We start from the raw sequence: 22,116 nt of genomic DNA on the forward strand, positions 1-22,116 counted from the left end.
CTAATTCAGATAGTGACATCGGTCCTGATAGGTCTAGCATTATGCTTATCTGTCAGTAAAAAGACACCTGATAGAAGTAAACTCACAAAATAATTAATGATGGAATAATTGATCGTTGGTTTAAGATTGGATGTTTTGTGATTACAGTGTTTCCGACGATAGAGATTTGCTAATTAGGAACGGTGATGATGTCGTAACATTTCATAATTCAAACTAGTAAAAAAGAAATATTCAACATATCTGTATTTTTTGACTGTTCGAAATGAGCTGTTATTGGACTCTCTGGATCTGCTAATATATCAAATATTATTTAACAAATCACATACTGACGAAATTGTCACGTGACATGTCAGCTCCACGGGATTTCCAGTGTCAATTAAGTAACGAAACTACATAGACAGCAATACTGAAATAGCGGTGGGTTTAAGTGATGTCAGAATGATCCGTTTAGAAATTATTGGTATTACATTAATTTGTTGCTAAAATCAGGATATTCGAGGTTAATTAGTCGGGCATGTTGTGTCTTATATTTGCAGTCTCACAGGTTTTTGGTTTAAATATCGCAGATATATGTAAATTTGTTTTTAAGTGACTCTTAAATCACCCGCATGGCGGAACACTGATCTGGTGAGCGGCCAACCTCTGAGAAAATATACCACTTAGTTCAATTATTTAAATAGAAGATCTTTCTGTACACGTTTGTTCCACTTCAGTGCGTTTTTTAAGTGTTACATATCTTATTTATTGAGAAACCCTATCTAACACAAAGGGGTGTGTAATCTTCACTAGACATCTGGTGATACGTAATGCTGGCAGGTACGGTACCTTGGCCGAGGTTGTGTTAAATATCAAGATGTCACCACCTCCTGCGTCGACGAATAGAAACTAGTGTAGACTAATGCACAGGTTTAAAGAGTCTACACTGAAGCATTTATTGCACAACATTACTTGACAGTTTGTTGGTTTTGTATTCCTTTGCTGTTTGGTGCTATGCAACATGTTTTAGCGCATTTACAAATTGTATTATAATTGATTGTGTTAGTTTCTTGACGTGCCTTTCGTTGTATCTTCTATCTTCAGACGCAGATGGCTGTCCTAGTGTGGGTAGAAAAATGTGTTGTTATAAGTGGTTATAAGGACGATGTGGCGTTATACGGGAAGTAGACGGTGTGGCGTTATAAGGGAAGGAGACGGTAAGGCGTTATAAAGGAAGTAGACAGTGTCTCTGTATATGGAAAATATACATTCTTTTAGATGTAAACCAGACTATAGATGGAACGTCTGTCAAGACGTCTGTTTGTATGTCTGTTAAACATACAGACATAAATTCCTTAAAATTGAATGTTGTATATGAAACATAAAGTGTCGCTCGGCAGCGTCATACCGCCAAGTGCACGGTTTGCAGTGTCAGATAGACATATACAGTGTGCTTCTTTACTAATTATGTCTAAATGGTACTGATATACTGCCAGATACACACTTGCAAAATGAATTCCACCTAAACGTTGCAAACGTATCAAAACATTACTAAGTTATAAACAAATACAGAAAACGGAAACTTAAGGTCAAACACTCTTAAAACACATTAAAATCATATAATGTTTTTCTTGTCTTTTCACGTTTAGATACCATAAAACAGTGTTGTATATTTTACGACATGCAGTTCATGCTGTATACTCTTAGTGTAGCTGTGGAGCCGAGTTCATGACATTGTGTATTTACACTGAAACAAATTTATGTATATTTCAAACTCAGTTCATACATATTTATGTAATATCAAACATTTATATAACATTTATGGGCCACTAAACACTCTCTTTCATGAAATAGTGCGCAATCTGTTGCTATTCGTATATGCTTATATCACGGCTACAGGCTGAATGCGTATGGTGTCAATTAGTTACAATAATTTGTACTTTTTAATATTGTGATGATACGGGCACGTGTGGGCATGCTGTTTTCGGATCAACTCGGACCGATGGCCTGGGTTCGAATCCAAAATACATTTCTCCAGGACCGTGGACTGTAGATACCATATAACAATCCCTGTTTCCGCCCTAATCGTATAACACAATATCATTAAAAACAGCGTTAAGTGTGGAATTTATGGACTCCTAGAATGGGACAATATTGCGTTGTCGGTCTTACGAAAGAAGCAAACAGATTCAAAATTACCCAAATTGTGACAACGCAACAGTGTGCTAGTTTGGCCATTTGGCGTATTGTCTGTGACGCGTTTTCTCTATGACGTATTGTCTTTATGGTGTGTGGTCTCCATGACGCAGCGTGTCTATGACGCAGTGTCACTATGACGCAGTATGTCAGTGGTGCTTTCATGTGCTTCATAAAATATTTTAGCTCTTACAAAAGTCGACAATGGGACAATATCACTTCTAAGATTTCGCAGTGTTTACAACACTGTCCAGAGAGGTGCCGGTGACGCAAATATTAATGAGTATTTCTGCTGTGTTATGGAGTATTACCGTTCAGTCTATTGTTGATTAACTGTTAAACTATACACATGCAAAAGATCTGCTAAGCGATCTTAATACGGAAAACAACACATGTTTTTGAAATGTTAAAAGTTGTCAAACTCGCGTTTTCACACGTCAAACACACGTCCGATTTCTCAACAACAGTTTGATAACTCTGAAAATGGTGTCGGTGGTGGGTTGTTGGAATGTTCACACAAACATACGAAGACCTGTGTTGGAATCCCCTTGTTCAAAACCTCTTTCTAATGTCCCCGATATTGCTAAGATATAGCGTAATAGGCGTAAAACTACAGTCATTCACAAAAAAATTTCAAAATTTTACAAAATTAATTAACAACATTGACAACATCCTTAATGAATTCAAACTGGCGGTATGCTACTCACAGTCTGTAGGGGTATTTCACCCTGATATCTCATAAATATTTACTGGTGCTTTCCTTATCGAAAACAGAGGAGCACTGAAAATTAAAAAAAATATCAAAGGACTTCACTCACCAGCAATCTGCAAAATAATGCACTAATCAACACGCTTCACAGTAGCGAACGATAATGTTGTACAGCGAGGCAATGGTCAAAGAGGCTTTGGGATATTTGTTTTAAAAAATCACTCACCTGGACTTTTGAAGATCGGGAGTCATTGAAGGTGGCGTGTGTGGTAGTCCAGGTATAAACTGAAAGTATCTCGCTCTTCCTATATTTCTCTCAAGCGCGTTTCGAAGTACATGACTGTGTAAGTTACCATCTCATAGCCACTACTTTACTGACCAATCGAGGCCTCAACTAATAACAATCATAATTGGACACCATTTGCGCAATGAACCAAAACTAGTCCAGCTGTGAGATAGGTGCCCAGTCTACCCAGCCATCTAAGGTCAGGGAGTTGTCGGCCAGTGGTATATCAGTATTGTCTGCAAAACAACCCACCTATAGCCAAATTAGCCACCACCTGCTTTAAACATGTCGTCTTTACTGAGGCGTACAGATCTCCCTTTGATGTTGGGGACACTCATTCAGTCATGCTTCAGGTACAAATCCTCATGACGGATTTATTCCTATTATGATAATGGATTGGTATGGCAGTCGAAAGTATGTATCAGTTCTAAAAAGAAAAATAATCATATGATTGTTATGGATTTTTATTCATTTAAGAAAAATATAATTATCATATTAATGGCCATTTTTTACTACTCCTATTTATTAACTACCTTACAGGTGATATAAAACGAGATAAATTATGAAACATAGCTATTGTATTGGATAGCGTTGATAAAACTTCATATGAAAGAAATATTAATGTAGTTTAAAAAACCCAACATGTTTCACATTCTAATTAACAATTAAATCATTACACCTACCAAATGTTACCTGTTTTCCAGAATAATTTATATTCGCATTAACAGCGATATAATCGAGTAATGGCTATTTATCGAATCATTATGTAAATATACATGAAAACGAGTATGGTAACGGTCGTTGATACACTTTGTGGGGGATGGGTTAGCTTCGGACGCCATAAGTTTGAATAACGTGAACGAAGACCCAAATGGGTTGCAAGTCCACCAGCAGCGTAGAATGTGCCTCATGATATCAAGCACTAGTTTGCCTCCGTCACGGGTGAAATGTGACTGACTGCGGCGGTCGGCAACATTCGCTCACATACCAGTAACGTCATGCAAGGTGAGAACCTGAGCATGAAACATTGTCCCACCAAAGTATTGTTGGACAGGGAATATCGGTCTGTGTTTAATTAGTTTTCACGAAATGTTAGTTTTCTGTGTATAAAGGATAACCACAACTATAAATTCATGTTTCGTCACGCCAAACAACCGGGTTCGATTCCCCTCATGGGTACAATGTGTGATGCCCCTTTCTGGTGATGTTGCTGGAATATTGGTAGAACCAAAGATGGTCAGAACTGTAAAAACGAGTTAGTGGTTTTGTCCGCAAGGTTTACAGCGTTATATCTCACGACGTGTCACAGTTTTACGACGCTTTTAGCAATATTCCAGAAATGGAATATTTTCGCGTATTGTACCCACGTGGGGAATCGAACCTGGGCCTGCAGCCTGACGAGCGAACGCTTTAACCATCAGGCAACACCCAGTATGTGAGGACAGCCCTAAGTGATGCAGGTCTAACACATCTGACATCTGGTGAAACACGCGAGTGTGGGCTTGGAGGTGAGAAACCTAAATTCATGATGGAGGCGAGCCCACGATCAGTGGTATCCGATCATCGAGGGATGCAGTGCCTTAGATGACGGGATGCCCGAGCCCCCTCTTCTGTCAACTCTAGAATACGAACCCAAGCACCAGATGATGATTTAGAGGGTAGGGTGTAGTCACTCATTTTGTTCTGGAGAGGTAGAGGGTTTCATCGATGTACATGACATGCAGGGGTGAGGAGAGTGTCATGTACCTTGTACCGCACACACCCACACCCACATACACCCACCCACACATACACACATACACACCCACCCACCCACCCACCCACCCACACACACACACACACACACACACACACACACACACACACACACGGTTCCTAGGTGACAATTTCTCTGGGGATTCACATTAACACAAATCGCATTACGCAATGCTCGAGATTATAGTAGTTACATTTTACGCAAGGGTTTCCCAGACACAGCGTAATACCTATTTTTGACAGGAACATTGACATGTAGACGTGTATTCAATTCCATCTCAACACGTGTGACGTCACTCTGACAGTATCTGTCTCACTGAATCCGGCTGGTGATCAATCAGAGTAACGGAAAATGAGAATCAGCCACATCATCATCAAAAACAAATATCTAATAAATGTGTATAAATCTTAATAATGGATAGGCTGCTATCGAAACTAAGCATTTAGTGAAAGCTTAGTGAATTCGGACCATGGGTATGAAGATTATTATTATTAAAAGGATTCTGGTAGATTTCTGAGCTCCGAATTCAAATGCTTCATAACTCTATTTTGAGATTTATTCGCTTCCTGTTTTAGTATGTGTATAGTAAGTCTTTTTTGGTGAGATTTGTTTTTTATTCATGAAAATGCAAAGCGTGACACGTTGATAAGACATATGTTATCTACTTGTGTGCTATTCTGAATAGGACCCGAATATATCTTAGAGAAAGACCAAGATGGTCGCAGTCTGGAGGGTATTATGAACGTACATCTCCACTACAAACACTTCAGCCAGGGTGTACCCGTGCGTAAACTTGAAAATCTACTAAAATAAATATTTAATGTTAAATTACTCGTGAAGAATATGTATAAGTTTGCGTTGAAGAGAAAGGAAATGATAAAGGACACAAAGGGTACAGAGATTATAATTTGTTTTAAATAATAAAAATATTTGGGTCATCAAATTTAGTGTGTCAAGTAGTGTTTAATTTATAAGAAATCAAGAATCATTATGAACAGGTGGTAGCGGCATCGAGGAAGATGGTGCACCGCGCGGTTCACAGTTGAACCCATAAGTCGGTTGGTAACCCATAACGTAATGTAAGTAGACTTACATGTAGGTTTGAAATAGGAGGGGCGGGGTAAAGTAGAGTGCTGGTTTGAGATAGTAGAGGCGGGGTAAAGTACCTTGATGGTTTGACATAGAAGAGTCGAGGTGAAGTACAGAGCTGGTTTGAGATAAGAGAGCGGGATAAAGTACCTTGATGGTTTCAGATAGAAGAGTCGAGGTGAAGTACAGAGCTGGTTTGAGGTAAGAGAGCGGGATAAAGTACCTTGATGGTTTGACATGGAAGAGTCGATGTGAAGTACAGAGCTGGTGTGAGATAGGAGAGCGGGATAAAGTACCTTGATGGTTTGAGATAGAAGAGGCGGGGAAAAGTATAGAGCTGGTGTGAGATAAGAGAGCGGGATAAAGTACCTTGATGGTTTGAGATAGAAGAGGCGGGGGAAAGTACAGAGCTGGTGTGAGATAAGAGAGCGGGATAAAGTACCTTGATGGTTTGAGATAGAAGAGGCGGGGAACAGTATAGAGCTGGTGTGAGAGAGGAGAGACGAGGTGAAGTATAGAACTGGTTTTAGATAGGAGGGCGGGATAAAGTACCTTGATGGTTTGAGGTAGAAGAGGCGAGGTAAAGGACAGTGGTGGTTTGAGATAGGAGGAGGAGATAAAGTACCGAGTCGGTTTGAGACACAGAGACTGGTGAAGACGTTTTGACAGAGTAACCAGATGTTACTCTACACATTTAAACAAAGATCAGGTACAAATATATTGATAGAAACATATATTGATCTTCACCGGGCTCGAACCTATCGGCACTTGACGCGCTAGCATACCTTCGCTGGACAGTAGACAGTATTGTTGAACTACCCCTTGGTGTAGTGGATACAGCTAACGTGCGCAGAGCCATGGGTCGGAGTTCGATCTCAGCCACCTTTCAGCAAACGTTAGTGAGTGAGTGAATATGGCTTTACACTGTCACGGAGGGGGACACAAGAAATTTGCTTCGCACATTGTGCCCATTCCGCAAAAGACGTTTAGACATTTCGCTTTTTGTTACCAAGCCTCCAACCCAATGCACTTTATCTTGATGGAATAATGCAGCATAATCGTTAATAAAAGTCATCAGGTTTACCTCCCCTTCAGTATTTAATAAATGACACTTCGATTCAACATGGAAAACGAGCGCTAGTCAACTCGACAAAGGGAGACAACCCTTTATTTGGTCCCCATAAGGTGGTGGGCGCAAATAGGCTTCTTGTTGGCCCACGTCGCACTAAAACTATAAAACCAAGGAAGCATATGGACTGATATCACGGTGCGGAGTATTATTGTATTATCATCATATCAGTATGTGGCGAGGTCTCAACTGCGACCAGCTGCAGAGCTATCAAACCAGGTAACTGATATCACCCCGATAAGAGTGTACGGTCACAGTACTTGGTCACTTGACTCTATTAAACCCTGGTTAATTTCCTTGTTTGCCCATAAAGTTAGTGTAAAAGTAATAACGAGGCGCCGAAAGGCGCAGCTACGGTCACGTGACCGCCGAAACAACTAGACGATGACAGATCGGGCGAGGAACAGACGATTCAAATCTCGTGCTGATGGCTTGTTCTCGTGAGAGGTTGTTCATTAGACTGATGAAGTCATTAAGAAATGCTCTTGTTGGGATATGCAAAAGGCTTTGGGATACTTGCCACCTTTATTTACTAATTGTACACAAGTGATATTCAGGAGAGGTAATAAGTGAGGACGGAACGCTCCCGCCTGGAACTCAATTAATGATAATGTGATTGACATACCTTCTATTTGAGATGTAACTCTGATAATTTAGCTTTTTATGACATTTTTTTAACCACCACCACCCCTCCCCCAGAACCCCCAAACCTCACCCCCCACCCCCCGACCCCCTTCTTGAAGTTTGAAGTTGGTCGTTTTGTTTCTAATATGCATCTCACTTTTGCTAATCTAACACTTCTCCGACGCTGCTGAAAGGCCTTTCTGTCATGTTATTTCAGCTACCTTGTAAGGCATGGCATATTAGCTCTACACGTATGAGGAGGGAATCGAGCGTTCTTTAAATTGTTTAAAGTTGTAAACATTTATAACATCACACACCACAGCCGTACTGATTGCAACTGATTAATTTTATTGGTGGCACATTTAGTCGATGTAAACTTAAAAAGTCAGATTCTCTATACAATGTGTCCATTTCTTGCCAGACGTTGCTTAATTGCTTTTTTAAAAAAATTCTTAATTGATAAAGTGTGAAGATTTCATGAAAACAAGAAATGGGCCTTGAAATAACCATCTGTTCTTTGCCATTTGAACAAAATAGTTATTGTAGATTGTGTGCATTTTGCTATCATCACCGCTCTCATCATACAATCAAAATACACCCGACACTGCTAGTGTCCCGACCTGACATGGAGTCTGTCAGCGTTTCGGTTATTGTGCTTGTGGCCGCTTGCAAGACCAATGGGAAACTTCGATTCATACAGTATACATGCTGATATCACTTAAATTATTTCATTATACTAACGTTTGTATAGCGCCGACATCCAGCTCAATTGATCCAAGGCGCTGAAACTTGTTTTCCCTCAATTGTTGGATGTCCATCACAACGATACATCGTACGTATAGTCTCAACTCCCTGGGGACCATGCAACATTAAAGTCTGGCTGTCGTGATGTCACATTTTACCCTTCGGCTCCAACATTTTGGAACCGTAAATCCTCTTGTAATGTTCAAAGATTAAGTTCAACTATATACTGATCATGTGCTAATAAAATGCTTTCAAATATCCATGATACGAGGTGTTGATGAAAAGGTGGACAAATTCCACCCTTTAAGTGAGGCCTGGGCATATGTACTGGCTGACACATAATGGGGAAAGGTGGTAGGGTAGCCCAGTGGCTAAGGTGTTCGCTCGTCGCTCTGGCGACTCGCGTTCGGTCCCCACATGGATACAATGTGTGAAGTGTCCCCCTGCCGTGATATTGTTGGAATATTGCTAAGAGAGGCGTAAAAAATCCAACTCACTCACTGTAAAGAAGAAAAAATCGATTTCATTAAACCATGCATGCTGGAAATCCTCAGTCCCTTCATCAAACTCATCACTACTCTGAAGATATGTTAAATAGAATGTTTATTAAACAACCATCGCCAGCCACAATCTGTTATCGCGAGGCAGTTTCTCATCACGAGATTAATTTCAAATATCTGAAAGTTGTCATTTGTCAGTACATATCTAAACAGGTCCTCTTTCAGATCAATACATATTTACAACATGTGAGATAACGCTATGGTTCGGAATTTTATTTTATTTTGGGGAGAGAAAAGTGATAGTGACAAGCATTAACAACTGAATTTTGAATGATTTTGTTAAAAATTCACAGAGCTTTGTTAGAATATCAGCACTGAATCAATTGGTAAGTGCCGTGTGTCACTACAGTGATGTTAATTCCTGGATCAGGTATACCACGTGTATTGATAGATAGAGGAACGAGGTGGTAAAATATACCAAATACCATAAAACTAAAACATCGATGCAAAGAAAGATAAAGAGATATACTGATAGGGCTTTTATGTTTTAAAAAGGCGCGGAAATGTGACTGATACATTCTTTCACTGCAAAGATTGTTTCAGTGAAAGTATCCAAGAATTAGAAGAATTTCGGAACACACTTAACTTTCGTTGGAATGCAATTAAGTGCGTTACACAGAAATAAGATCTGATAGAGATTCTTGATATATGGATGGTGTTGTTACAGTAGCGGGTGTTGTCCACGTAGATGGAGAGTAAGTAGTTGGAGTAACGGATACACATCCGGTATAGAAGTTGTGCGATTAGGTACTATGACGTCACAACTAAATACCCTTGACGACCCCTAGTTTTTACCGAAATATGCATAAAAAAACCTCAGTCCCCAGGGCTACTCAAAGGTAGGTCAGTTCGCAAAGATTAAGGCATAAACTACTTGTGTGACAATTAAGATGCCTTTCATGTATATTGCACACCGTGCGAGGAGTTTGACAAAAGCTGCTTAGCTTGGTAAAACCATCACTGGACATTTTCTTTTGAAAACCTCTAAAATACAATAGCACTTGCTACAATAAACATAACACGCAGAACATCAGAGGTGCTAAATTATTATCCAAAATAGTCGGTTTATTGATTCATCAACAATCGAAAGTTCGAATTCGTCACGCATGTCAGAATACATACGTAACCGAGTCACCGAGTACCGAGTAACCATACTGAATGTAATGCAACATTACATTGAATACAATGTATATATATAAAGAATCTCACCCAGGTGTCTACTGATATCAAATATATCGACCCGAGTTGATAAAGAAACAGATATCCGTGGCTTGCCGAGGATATTTTTACCTTTATCAATGAGAGTTGATATAACTGATATCAGCAGACAAGAGGGTGAGATCCTGTTTTTCATTCAAAATCATTCTTCGTTAGTTTTCAATGAAAAATGGACATCTCTGAACTCAGTACTGCCATTAGATTTGCAGTGCAGCGATGTCATAGCATTGTGATGTCATCAACTTCACGATGTCATAGCATTGTACAAAATCTCCTTTCAAAATAATATCACCTAGGAGATATCGTCTGATCTCATACAAGCGATATCTCCTGTGGAACATTGTTTTGGATGATAAAAGTCAATCTGAGTTGACGAGAACGTGACGCGGAGGCCACAACTATGGGGTTCAGTATTGACAGAAGCTGTTGATGGCGGTGAGGTAGTGGTTAAAGTGTTCACTCGCCACTCGCCACTCGCCACTCGCCACTCATCACTCGTCACCGCGAAATCCAAGGTCTATATATGAAGCCCATCTCTGTTGTCCACCACTGTGATATTGCTGGACAATTGCTTAAGCGGCGTAAAACCATATTGACCCACTCACTTATACAGCTGACGTGGAATAATAAAAAGCGAACCACAGAGGACTGAACGTTGCTTGAAGGTATGAGCCGAATTTGAGACTATTCACAACACTTGAGGACTGATTGATCGAGTGAGTGAGTTTAGTTTTACGCCACATTCAGCAACGTTCCAGCTATATGGTGGCGGTCTGTGAATAATCGATCACAACTAGACAATACAGTGATCAACAGCATGAGTATCGATATGCACAACTCGGAACCGATGACGTGTCATCCAAGTCATTGAGCCTGACCACCCGATCCCGTTGGTAGCCTCTTACAACAAGCATAGTCGCCTTTTGTGGCAAGCATGGGCTGCTGAAGGCCTATTCTGACCCCGATCATCACGGGTACTGGAGATTTGATGATGGATTATACACAGTCTGCCAGCGTTAGGCTTTATCGACTTGTTTTCCTATTTAATGCATCAAAAGCACCCAGTGGATATTCTTTCTATAAATCATAAGCAGAAAATCCAGTCGAAATACAGTCCACATATTTTAATAACTAAAACTGGATTATAATCGTCCGAAAGTGGTATTCCGTATTTTGGTATGCAGCTATCGGGCATTAGCCAGAGATCGGTATTAATTATTGAGCTGTGGACCTCGTTGACATACCTCGGGCCTTGCTTTGTTAGAAGAAACACGAGAAATGTTGCATTTGTTTTAATGTCTACATGCAGGAAGTTTTTATTGTCCTGGGAAACGATAAAATACAATAAACATGGGAACTTGTATACTGTTTACGCTGGGAGATTCAGTTAGAATCTGCCCATTGTAACCTTCAACGGTTTTGAATAGAGACTAAGGAATGCAAAATATAGACCAACCGTTTAAATGTATAACTTTTAATGCATGTCACATAAGTTCATCTCCCCTCCACCCCTTCAAAAAAAAAATAAGAAGATAAAAACTGAAAAAACAACAAAACAACAACAAAAACAAAATGAAAAACCAACAAAAAAAACAAAACAAAACCAAAACCAAGCAAACAAAACCAAGACAAAACAAACAGAAACAAACAAAACAAACCCCACACAAACAAAGCAAAACGCCAACCCATCCCCTCACAAACTGAACGAACAAACAAAATAAATAATAATAAATAAAATAAAAAGCAGAACAAAGAAAAGAAAAAAGAAAAACATTAAAAAACAAGCGAAAAAACAAAAACCCAAAACACTTTTTAAAAAAATACAAAAAAAACAACAACAAACAAATAAACAAAAACAAAAACAAACCCAAAACAACTCCCCTTCCTCAAACGTCAAAATTATAGCTAATTAAAAGCAAAACAAAAGCGATCAAAGAAATCCCAAATAATTCGAATAAAAAACGCCAATCCCAGTAGATAATCTTTTTCGATTATCTGCCAAAACAGTCTACTGAACATATCTAAATATATCAGTAAATTCATTGATCATGAGTTTGGGACAAGGGTAAACACGTCTTTGCTTCTGCCAGCACCATCCACTCACATTAGAGAAGATATAATTATGGTCACTTCTCACATGTAATTTACATAGAAAGGTACGGAAAACCCACTTAACGAATATTAAAATTACTAACCAAATAATACGTTTTTCTTAAATTGACCTTGATTATATTATTAATGTGGAAATGATCTAGAAGGTGATGGACAATTCAAGTATCTGATTGAGTAATTACAAGCATATGGTCAACACTAACAATAACGATAATGATCAGCGTCTCTGCCTGGTCACATTCTCTCTATTTATGGCTGCTGCTTGCCCCGTGAAAATTAATTTCGACCTTATTGAGATGTAGATGTTGAGACATGAATTAGCGAGATTGCAACGTTACAATGACGACGTTGATGGGAGTAACCTCTCATATGTCTTCTGCTTTATACGCATAATGGCTTTTCCTTGACAGCTTGTATGAATTAGCCTTTGCCTGCTGGAGGCGGGATGAGTCGCCGACCTAACTCGAGAGGCAATCAGTGCTCCCATTGTGTAATGACGAGCGCCGTGCACAGCTTAGATAGAAAAATACCTTTCTAAATTATGACTACTGGCTCTTCGTTCCACAGCGACACTCTCTTACACACTTCATTGCGGACATCTCGGAGCCAACTGTAGATTCGCACGCAACACGGGGCCAATAAGCACGAGGGCCTTGATCGGTGATGGTTTCTTCACGAGGAAGCACGTTATATTGTTTCCTTGAACAGTTACAGAAAACAATGTCAAGCAAACTGTGAATCTCTAATTCTGTTTTTTTCTTAGTTTGAATGAAACAATGAGTGAGTGAGTGAGTGAGTGAGTGAATGACGATGATGTTACCAATATTCCACCCGTCTGGGAACGGCAGAAATGGGCTTCACACATTGTAACCATGTGGGGAATAGAAACGGTCGCTCGGCATGACGAGCGAACGACTTGACCACTAGGCTACCCCACTGTTCCTTTGAATGACAAACTCGTCTAGGTGTGCCCCTCAAGCACGACAGAAAAGGCCAGATCATGAGTTTAAATCCCGCCAGGGCAGGTCTGCGAGCACCATGTTGGTGTCCTCGTGTTTTACTTAGGCGCATCACTTGAGGTGTCTCTTCTGTTGGTGAGGTATTCGCTCGTCACGATGCATGGAAATTCTTTCTGTTCTTCAACGCTAACAGTGGCGTAAGTTACATTCTCACACAAGCTTACACGTGGCGATGTAACTGTAACATCGTTCAGAGTGGTGCTTCACCCAACTCACTCACTCACTCACCTAGTTTGAATGTAACGAAAATATTTGTTTGAAAATCCATAGTTCTTTGTCAGACAATTTAACCCCCCTGACACCTTGAATCTTCAATCTGCTTTTGTATTCGACTTTGCGCTATGCTGTTAAATTCATGTTATAGTGTATTACATTATTTAATAACATTATATGTTTATTGTTACTGTTTCTTTCATCTTCAATCAACTTTCTGATTTGTACATTTCCATTGGCAGTAGAATGTAAAAACAAATTTCGTTATTCCCTCAACTGAAACAAAACCATATAAAACCATATTATTAAAAACCAACAACACTAAAATTAAAAAAAATACACAATGACACGTGCCGCCTGTTGTATTTGGTACCTTCAGAGAACAAATCTGTTCACAAAATACATTCCGTTGTGTTAAGACAGCAGTCACGCAAGTTCAGATTGTTTAAGATTTGATTAAGCATAATCAGTGAATGACTATTACGTGATTATCCCGACCAAGCGTGGCCCTTCAACCCGCTCCATTAGCAGGTCGTAAAAAGACGAGTCCCCGATGTGAGGCCAGCCAGCTACTATTCAAATCACTGGACAATTAGTTTGATTTAACACCGTCAGTTGCTTTCCAGGCCTCGTATTTCTATAACACTCAAATAAATATTGTTACGTGTTCCGCACCCTCTACCGTGAGTTACCGGTGCCCAGGGACCGGTTTACGTCAAAGAAGGACATCCGGGCTATTCGCATCATTTGCGCATGCTCGGGATGTCCGATCGTTTCCATCTTTTCCGACCAATCTCCCAGGAAATATGTACTAATTACGTTTTCGTTTCACTTTTAATTAAATAGCAGGGTGTTCCATTTATGCTCCAATACACTTGTACTTCTGAGTCTATTGATGGTATTCGCAATTTAAGCTTTGATTTGTCAATCTCTTATTGGATTTTTATTAACATTGTATCTGAGACGAGGGTGGGGTTTTGTACCTTTTGATTATTTGCCCATAAGGAAGATAAAAATCTTTGAACTTTCAAACACTAAAAGGTCAAACGTAAAAGAAGTACATGTGTGTTTGCATTAATTACACATGGGTCATGATTATATATCCGGTTTCCAGTATCTTGTATTTTCTGACAGATGTGTGTTCCGACTTAATGACTACTTTCATATTTGAGATTGGCGTAAATCAAAGTGATTGACGATGGTGCAGATGAGTGTATTCAAGCCTACCAGATAGCGATCGCTCAACGACTCATTAACTCCACACACACATACATAACGACGAGACACGACAGAAAACACACTCAATTCGTGTGATTATCATTCTTATACAAAAGCTGAGTAGAATCTGCATTAAGCGTGCATGCTTCACTTATATGAAAACGTTGTTTTTGATCGTTGGACTATTTGGTGTACACACGTTCGTAAAAGAAGACAGATTACACGTGAGATTTTTTATGTTGTTCATCACCACCCTTTGTTTGAAATAAATCGTGAAAATTTGCAGCTTTAATCTCATGCTCACGTTCGTTCTTCGTGTAAGTTTGTTGCAAATACCTTGAAGTCATCGCAGAGTGCACGCACAAGGCCGCTCGTCACTTTGGGCGGATCACGACCAGAAACTAACTCCCTATGATGGCATGATAATTGTCTTACTGCAGTACATCTTTTGCTTCATGCATGTATTTAGTTAAGGTTTGCTGAACCTCTTTCTTTGTTACATAAGATAATATACTCTCCCAAAAGTAGGGGAACCTGAACTTTCAGTTTGGATAGGAAGTGTAAACGTTAACAAATGTTTCAGGGACAGACAGCCATTTCCCTCGATTACCACCCTAAACACAACGCATGATATGGACATGCACAACGCAGTAGCCCCATAGATGTGCATGGGGTCCCAGTTTTTTCAAGAAGGTCGAGAAATCACTTATAACATTAATTTCGACACTCATCTTGCATCACACATTTGTTAGTGTTAGTATATAGTCTTTTGTTTTAAAATGAAAATCGTATACATGCGAATTACATGCCATACACCAATCATATTTCAAAAACGACTACATTCCAAATAACTTTGGTTGTAAGGAAGTGCAAATGGTGATGCACTCTCAAAGCATTCAATATCACATCAACATTGATTGACTCCGATAAATCTCCTAAATATTTTTAATCGTAAATGAAAAAAAAACCTTTTTGAAGAGTACATTTGGGATTACACTTTGTTAGTAAAGCAAAAATTCTAACCTTTTTATTTATTTGAGTCCAAACCGGGATTCGAACCCACACCCTCAGAGTCAGGCACCTAATCGCCAGCACACAAAGTCTAACCCACCCAGCCATCGCGACTTTCTTTGTTGTAAAACATAAGTAACTGTATTTCCTACAATATGGAAAAACTCGAAGTGTTACTCTTATTTTCAAAAAATAAAAAAATAAAAGAAAAAAAATAGAAATTAATTTTCATGAACACAACATCTTAAGTAACTCCCAGTCAGGTATTAGTGATAGTCGTTGTACTATATCTCAACTCAGAAATTAAGCATAATACACACTGAGCCTCAATCACAGTCTTTGGAACATTAACAAAATAACTAAATGTTACTGCAGGGATTCTTCAGGGATCTGTCTTTGGTCCATTCTTGTTCCCTGTATGTATCAATACTTTTGCTCAAAAAATATCAGAAGAATATTTGCCAATGGCATATCAATCTGTGTTTCGACAGAAGCTGCTCTCAACTATGATTTCCCCAGCTGAATAAATGGTCAGTTGATCGGTGAACATGATCTTTAATAATTAACATATGTAGCACGTACATCAACATAAACATCTTTGTGTCATCTTTTCGGACAATACAAAGTGGCCACATCATGTAACTGCTGCAACAGTTGTCCTCTCTTCATTACATGTGAGTTTTTTCACGTACTTTTTGTGGGTCGGGTTTTGATAAGTGCAATAACTTGTGCCCATCCATTTTAGCACTGAACAAAATAGATTCAAACAAACCATATATATGCGTGTGTGTAAAAATGTAAAGAAAGTAAAATAATAACATGTCAATGTATGCCACTTAAATACAAATTTCACTAATCTCATTAAATGAGCATTTTGTTGATTCAGACTATGTCTCATGTGGACTAAGTGTTATCAAAACACAAACCCTAGTCAGTCAAATCCCACTCTGGCTATGTGTAAGACCTGTTTTGACAGAATCAGGCGGACACTGAGTGAGCGGACACCGATGATGATGATGATGGTGGTGATGGTGATGATGATGATGATGATGATGTGTATTTTGATTACAGGCAAACCCCCTTTTATTTCCATTAGAAATACAGTACATATAGTCTATCAGATTATAAACCGTATTTGGAATGATGCTTTCGAAATGTTCTGATATACATTTGTAATATTTAAAACAAAATATCAATTCTTTTGGTTATGAAAATGTTAGTGTTTTAGCGAATTGCAAGCAAATGCAGCATCGCCTGTTTGGTAGGACTTTTCTTCCAACAAAACACTAACATTAGCGAAATATTTTACTTTGATTCAAATCGCCAATTTACTATAGCTCTAGATATCTCCTGATTTTATTAACCGTTTCATTCCAAAAAATTGTTTTGGCTTTGACCAAGATCAAAATGTTCAATAAGCGAAACCATGAGCCCTGACCTTTGACGTCAAATAAAACCAAAATAAACACACAGTTTTTTATTAAAAATGGTTATTTATCTACAGATATTGATTCTGTACAAAATTACAATTTTGAGTCAATTCATACCGACACATTTAACAAAATGTCAACCATTTTTTCTGTAAATCCATACGATAAGGGAGCCATATATATTAAACCTACAATAGAAACGTTACCATAGACTAGTCTCAGGGGTATCTGAGCTAAAGCTTACTATCACTGCAGAGACATCCTGCTATCTATATGACAGCTTGTTTAAAGCTGACGCTCATTGTCAGGCAGGTATCACAGGTACATGCAATGTTTATAATGGGAACGATACTATATGGCCGTGCTGGTATTGACGTCCGTGTAAGTGCGCCTTCCTATCTCTCAGCCGTCACCAGCTCGCTCACAAAATCGACGGCGTCTATATGAGTCAGGGGAAGCATTGAGTATTGGGGATGTGTTATCTGGGGTGCTCCTTATGGAAAGTTATTGTTAGTGGGGACCAGCTGAAAGGTTACGTTCGAAGCTGAAGAGAAGGTAAAGATTAGTAGAGCTGTGATAACAAGAACAGCCCATTAAAGTAATGTATACATAAGGTATTGCCTAAAATTAACGTATACATGTACATTAAAAGGAGAAAATGCCCCCTGCAACATTAAACCCCGCGTCATATTTGTCTTCATCCACTTCTGCCCTTCTCCTTACTTATATTGCTAGTACTTCGAGACTACCTTTCTCCGAGTTCAATGTCATGAGCGAGGCCTCCGCGTTAGAATTTGTTTTCAGTAACCCACTTTATCTCCCGTGAAGATCCTGATTAGAAGTGATCTTCAGTAACCTATCTAGATCAGGTTTACTGACTTGAATAACACATGTCATTGTATCCCAACTGCGCAGATAGATACTCATGCAGTTGGTCACCGGATTGTCTGGTCCAGACTCGATTATTTTCAAGCCGCTGCCATATACCTATAATATTGCTCAGTGCGGGGTAAAACTAAACTCACTCATTCACTCACTCACTCAATGCCATGTCCGCAACCCGTACTATGGCTCTATCGGTTTCCGCTCAAACTGCGAAAAACAAAACTGGTGCTTGTATGAGATGAATATTGTTATACAGAGCTCCCAACCCAAGAGAGGAAAAAGCTTGATATGCCGGGGTCCAAGGCAGAGGTGCCGACCGGTTCTTGGGTGGAACTTCCAGAAGCCGAGGCATAATTGCAAATTCCCATCTCGGAAAAGTCGCGCTGCATTCAAACCTATTTGAGAGTTAATAAGTGTTGCTGTTTCAAAGGCATTTAGAAGTTGGAGGAATCAAACTAAAAGTGCTTTATGGTTCAACTTCTTTATTATACAAGGTCACAACGTTTCGAGACAGATTCTAGTCTCTTCTTCAACGTTGTGACCTTGTATAATAAGTGCTCAGTGTAATTGTTTTAATTATTGAAAATTCAAATAAAAAAATTCAAAATACTCACGTACGTGTATGTGTGTAATTTGGTCAGTACCTTTTTTAAAGATACACATCAGTCAGGTTTTTCAAGTGAAAATATGTATGTCAAGTATGCTAAGACAAGTACTGTATTGTTTTCACCAAATTCGAAGCTAATGAATTTGTCTATCTCTTATCAATACGTTTTGAAAACCAGTATGATGAATTTCAATACAGATAGGACGGTCCGTTCCCTTATGAATTTCACTGTCCACAATCTTGGGATCTAAACCAATCTTAAATCAAATATTCGAAATCGTAAAATTACGTATCTGAGAAGTTCCTCATCACCTATTGATGAGGCCAGGGTATTGAAAGGCAACACCAACATGGAAATGTAGAAACCCGATCACGTTCTCGAGATGTAAGTTAGAGATAGAAACATATTATCTCGCCCTTGACAAATATCTTGTCTCGTAAACTGCAGCCTGTGGTGGCTGCTGACGCCTAGTATCGCCCTGTCTATCTGTTATGACAGACAGGTCTTATCTCTGGCTCATTCCAGGGTAGGAATGAATAATCCATCATTCACAGGAAACGGTAAGGGCATGGAAGATCACCCTGCTGTACCCTTAGTCAACATTACCTCCTAACTTTGACAATTCGTATTGTAGGTTGTTTTGTACCTTCATTTCAATTATTGGTTAAGGTGTAATATGACGTTAGCATCATTTTAGCCAAATCTTGACAGAGTGTGCTGTGTGAGTAAGTGAGGTTAGGTTTGAGATGCTTTTAGCAACATATTACAGCAATACACCAAAAATGAGTTTTGCACATTGTACAATGTTGGGAATCGAACCCAGGTCTTTGGCGCTACGAGCAAACACTTTAACCACTGGGCTACTGCGGCCCTCCTGTCTTATGCGAACAGCATGTAACATGCGTCGCGTTTAGTGGGATAAGTGCATAAGTATATACTTTTATCAAATCAACAACTGGTTTCGGATGTTGAAGCAAAACTCATGGTGGCTATGTAAGCGCATGGTGTAAGACTGGGGTAGGTTTTCACAAATGTATTATGAATAGGAATTGCAGTAGTTCTGCAGACAGCCACAACAAAAGCCACATTTCTATGAAATCTCTGCTAAAAGCAGAGTCAAATGTACAGGTGTGCCGATGTCATGAGCATATATTTGTTTTAGCAGCATTGCAGTTGTATGGTGTTGTTTGTAAACAAATCACGTCTGGACCAGACAATCCAGTGATTGTCACCATGCGATACGATTCCTACGAAAAATCGTGAATGACAAGTGTGTAGATGTATGAAGGTAAGGGACTTTGAGGGTGGAATCAGCTCTTTGCTTCCGGTGGTACCGAACCCGAACTCTCAACAAGGGTGGGTGGCAAGAGGAATGACTACAACATTTAACGAGCCAACTTTCCCTTATAATCTGAGCAGCTCCAGTCCTTGGTGTCTACATTTCAGATCGTTTGAGATACAATCGGAAATGATACTGTTATGAGGATTATGAAGAGTTTCATACTATCCTTCTAAAGAGCTGTTTGATCAGCAAGACAACGTTAAGCCTCGATAAAGCTTTCAATGGGTTACACTTATCTACAGCCAAGGTGAAACATTACATTTCCCCACAAATCTGCACCATGTGAAAATATCGTTACACAACTGATGGCAGCATTATATAATTAACTAGATATACAAATCAATAGCAAATATTGCAAAGTGAAGACAGAGGCAGTACACGTTGTTGCAGTACAACATTCAAAGGCAGTACAGTTGCCATGGCAATCTGAAATACAGTGTTTGTGGTAATAACAAAACGTTCAGCGATAATAAAGTTCACTGAGCAGACCAGTGGTCAAACTTTCCAGCTTAATACAACAGGCCTGGTCTGAAGAACTGGAGACATCTTCCCACAACAACTGGTTGCAGTGAAATATGCGCTGGGGCAGTGCCATTTACCCATGTATTGTCTTGAGACCCACGTGTTGTCTGGAGACCCATGTATTGCTTATAGACCCACCTATTGTCTGCATTGTCTATAGACCAGCGAATTGTCTGGAGATTCATGTATTGTTTGGAGACCTTTCGAGACTGAATTAGACCATAGCCGTTCAAGAAGACCCCAAATTACAGCTGACTCCAAAGGCAAACAAATATAGTAAATTCCATTGAAATGATTACAGTAGATAATTTTATATTCCTGACAACTGATTTCAGTTAAAACACAATGTTTATGAATTTCTTCTGAATGTAAGTCAAGCATAACATTGTTTACCACTAAACTTCGCTTCCGTGTAACATATGGTAGACATATGGAGGACCTTTCCAAATTGTACGCATCGGTGACAACAAGATATGTCACATGCAATTCCCTATGTGGAGTTGTGCAATATGTTCACGTGTTGTTGCCAGGTTTCAACTACCTAGCTTTTGTAACGGGTACCACAAGTGGAGCAGGATACGCTCATCTTCTTGCCAGCTCTTGGGGTCATCATTACTGCTGAAAGGGTCGTTCTCGGCACGGGTACTACAGATGTATACCCCAGGTACGTTTCTGTATACAGAACAGTACCCTAACCCATATTGGAATGAAGAAACGTACCATTGGACGATTCCATTCCGTAGTGTGTTGTTTTCTTTATTGAAACTGCTACACAATTGTATAACATGTACTTGATTGTGTTCCATAAGAAAGTACCATACATGGTAACGAATATTTCGTGGAGCACAATACCATTTGCTATCAGGTGAACGGTAACAGCCACATACGGTTCCGGTTTGGGCTGGGCTCTTTCTTATCACACGTTCATTCACCTTGACTGGTAGGCTAGCCAGTGATTACAGCACCCGTTCGTCACGCCTAAAGTCCCGGGTTCTATGCCCCATGTGGGTACGTCGTGTGAAGCTTACTTGTAGTCTCCCTCGCTGAGATGTTGCTGCAATATTGCTAAAGGCGGCGTAAAACTACACTCATCCACATTTCTTTTTATCGTTATGTTTCATACTGCATTTACCACTCCTCGGCACCAGCCAATGTTTACGACATTTACGGTTCCTGGAAATTGACAAGATAGACTCTAAGACTGCTTAACGCACCCTGCAGAACTGAAACCCAAGAGTCACTTAGCTTAATGCGCTACACTTTGTAACAGTATAAAATATTCACTCCCCACGATCTAGTATTCTAACAATAAATTCCTAAACTCCACGCTAGTTCAATATGATACGGAATTATTTCTCTCAGATCACATAGCATGTCGTGTCCGTTTCTTCCTCCTCATTACCCACAATGCACCTCGATGCATCTCATTAATTATGAATCACTAACAAAACCACACTTTCTACCATGAT

The sequence above is a fragment of the Haliotis asinina genome, chromosome 1, assembly GCF_037392515.1.
Source record: "Haliotis asinina isolate JCU_RB_2024 chromosome 1, JCU_Hal_asi_v2, whole genome shotgun sequence".
Classification (NCBI taxonomy): Eukaryota; Metazoa; Mollusca; class Gastropoda; order Lepetellida; family Haliotidae; genus Haliotis; species Haliotis asinina.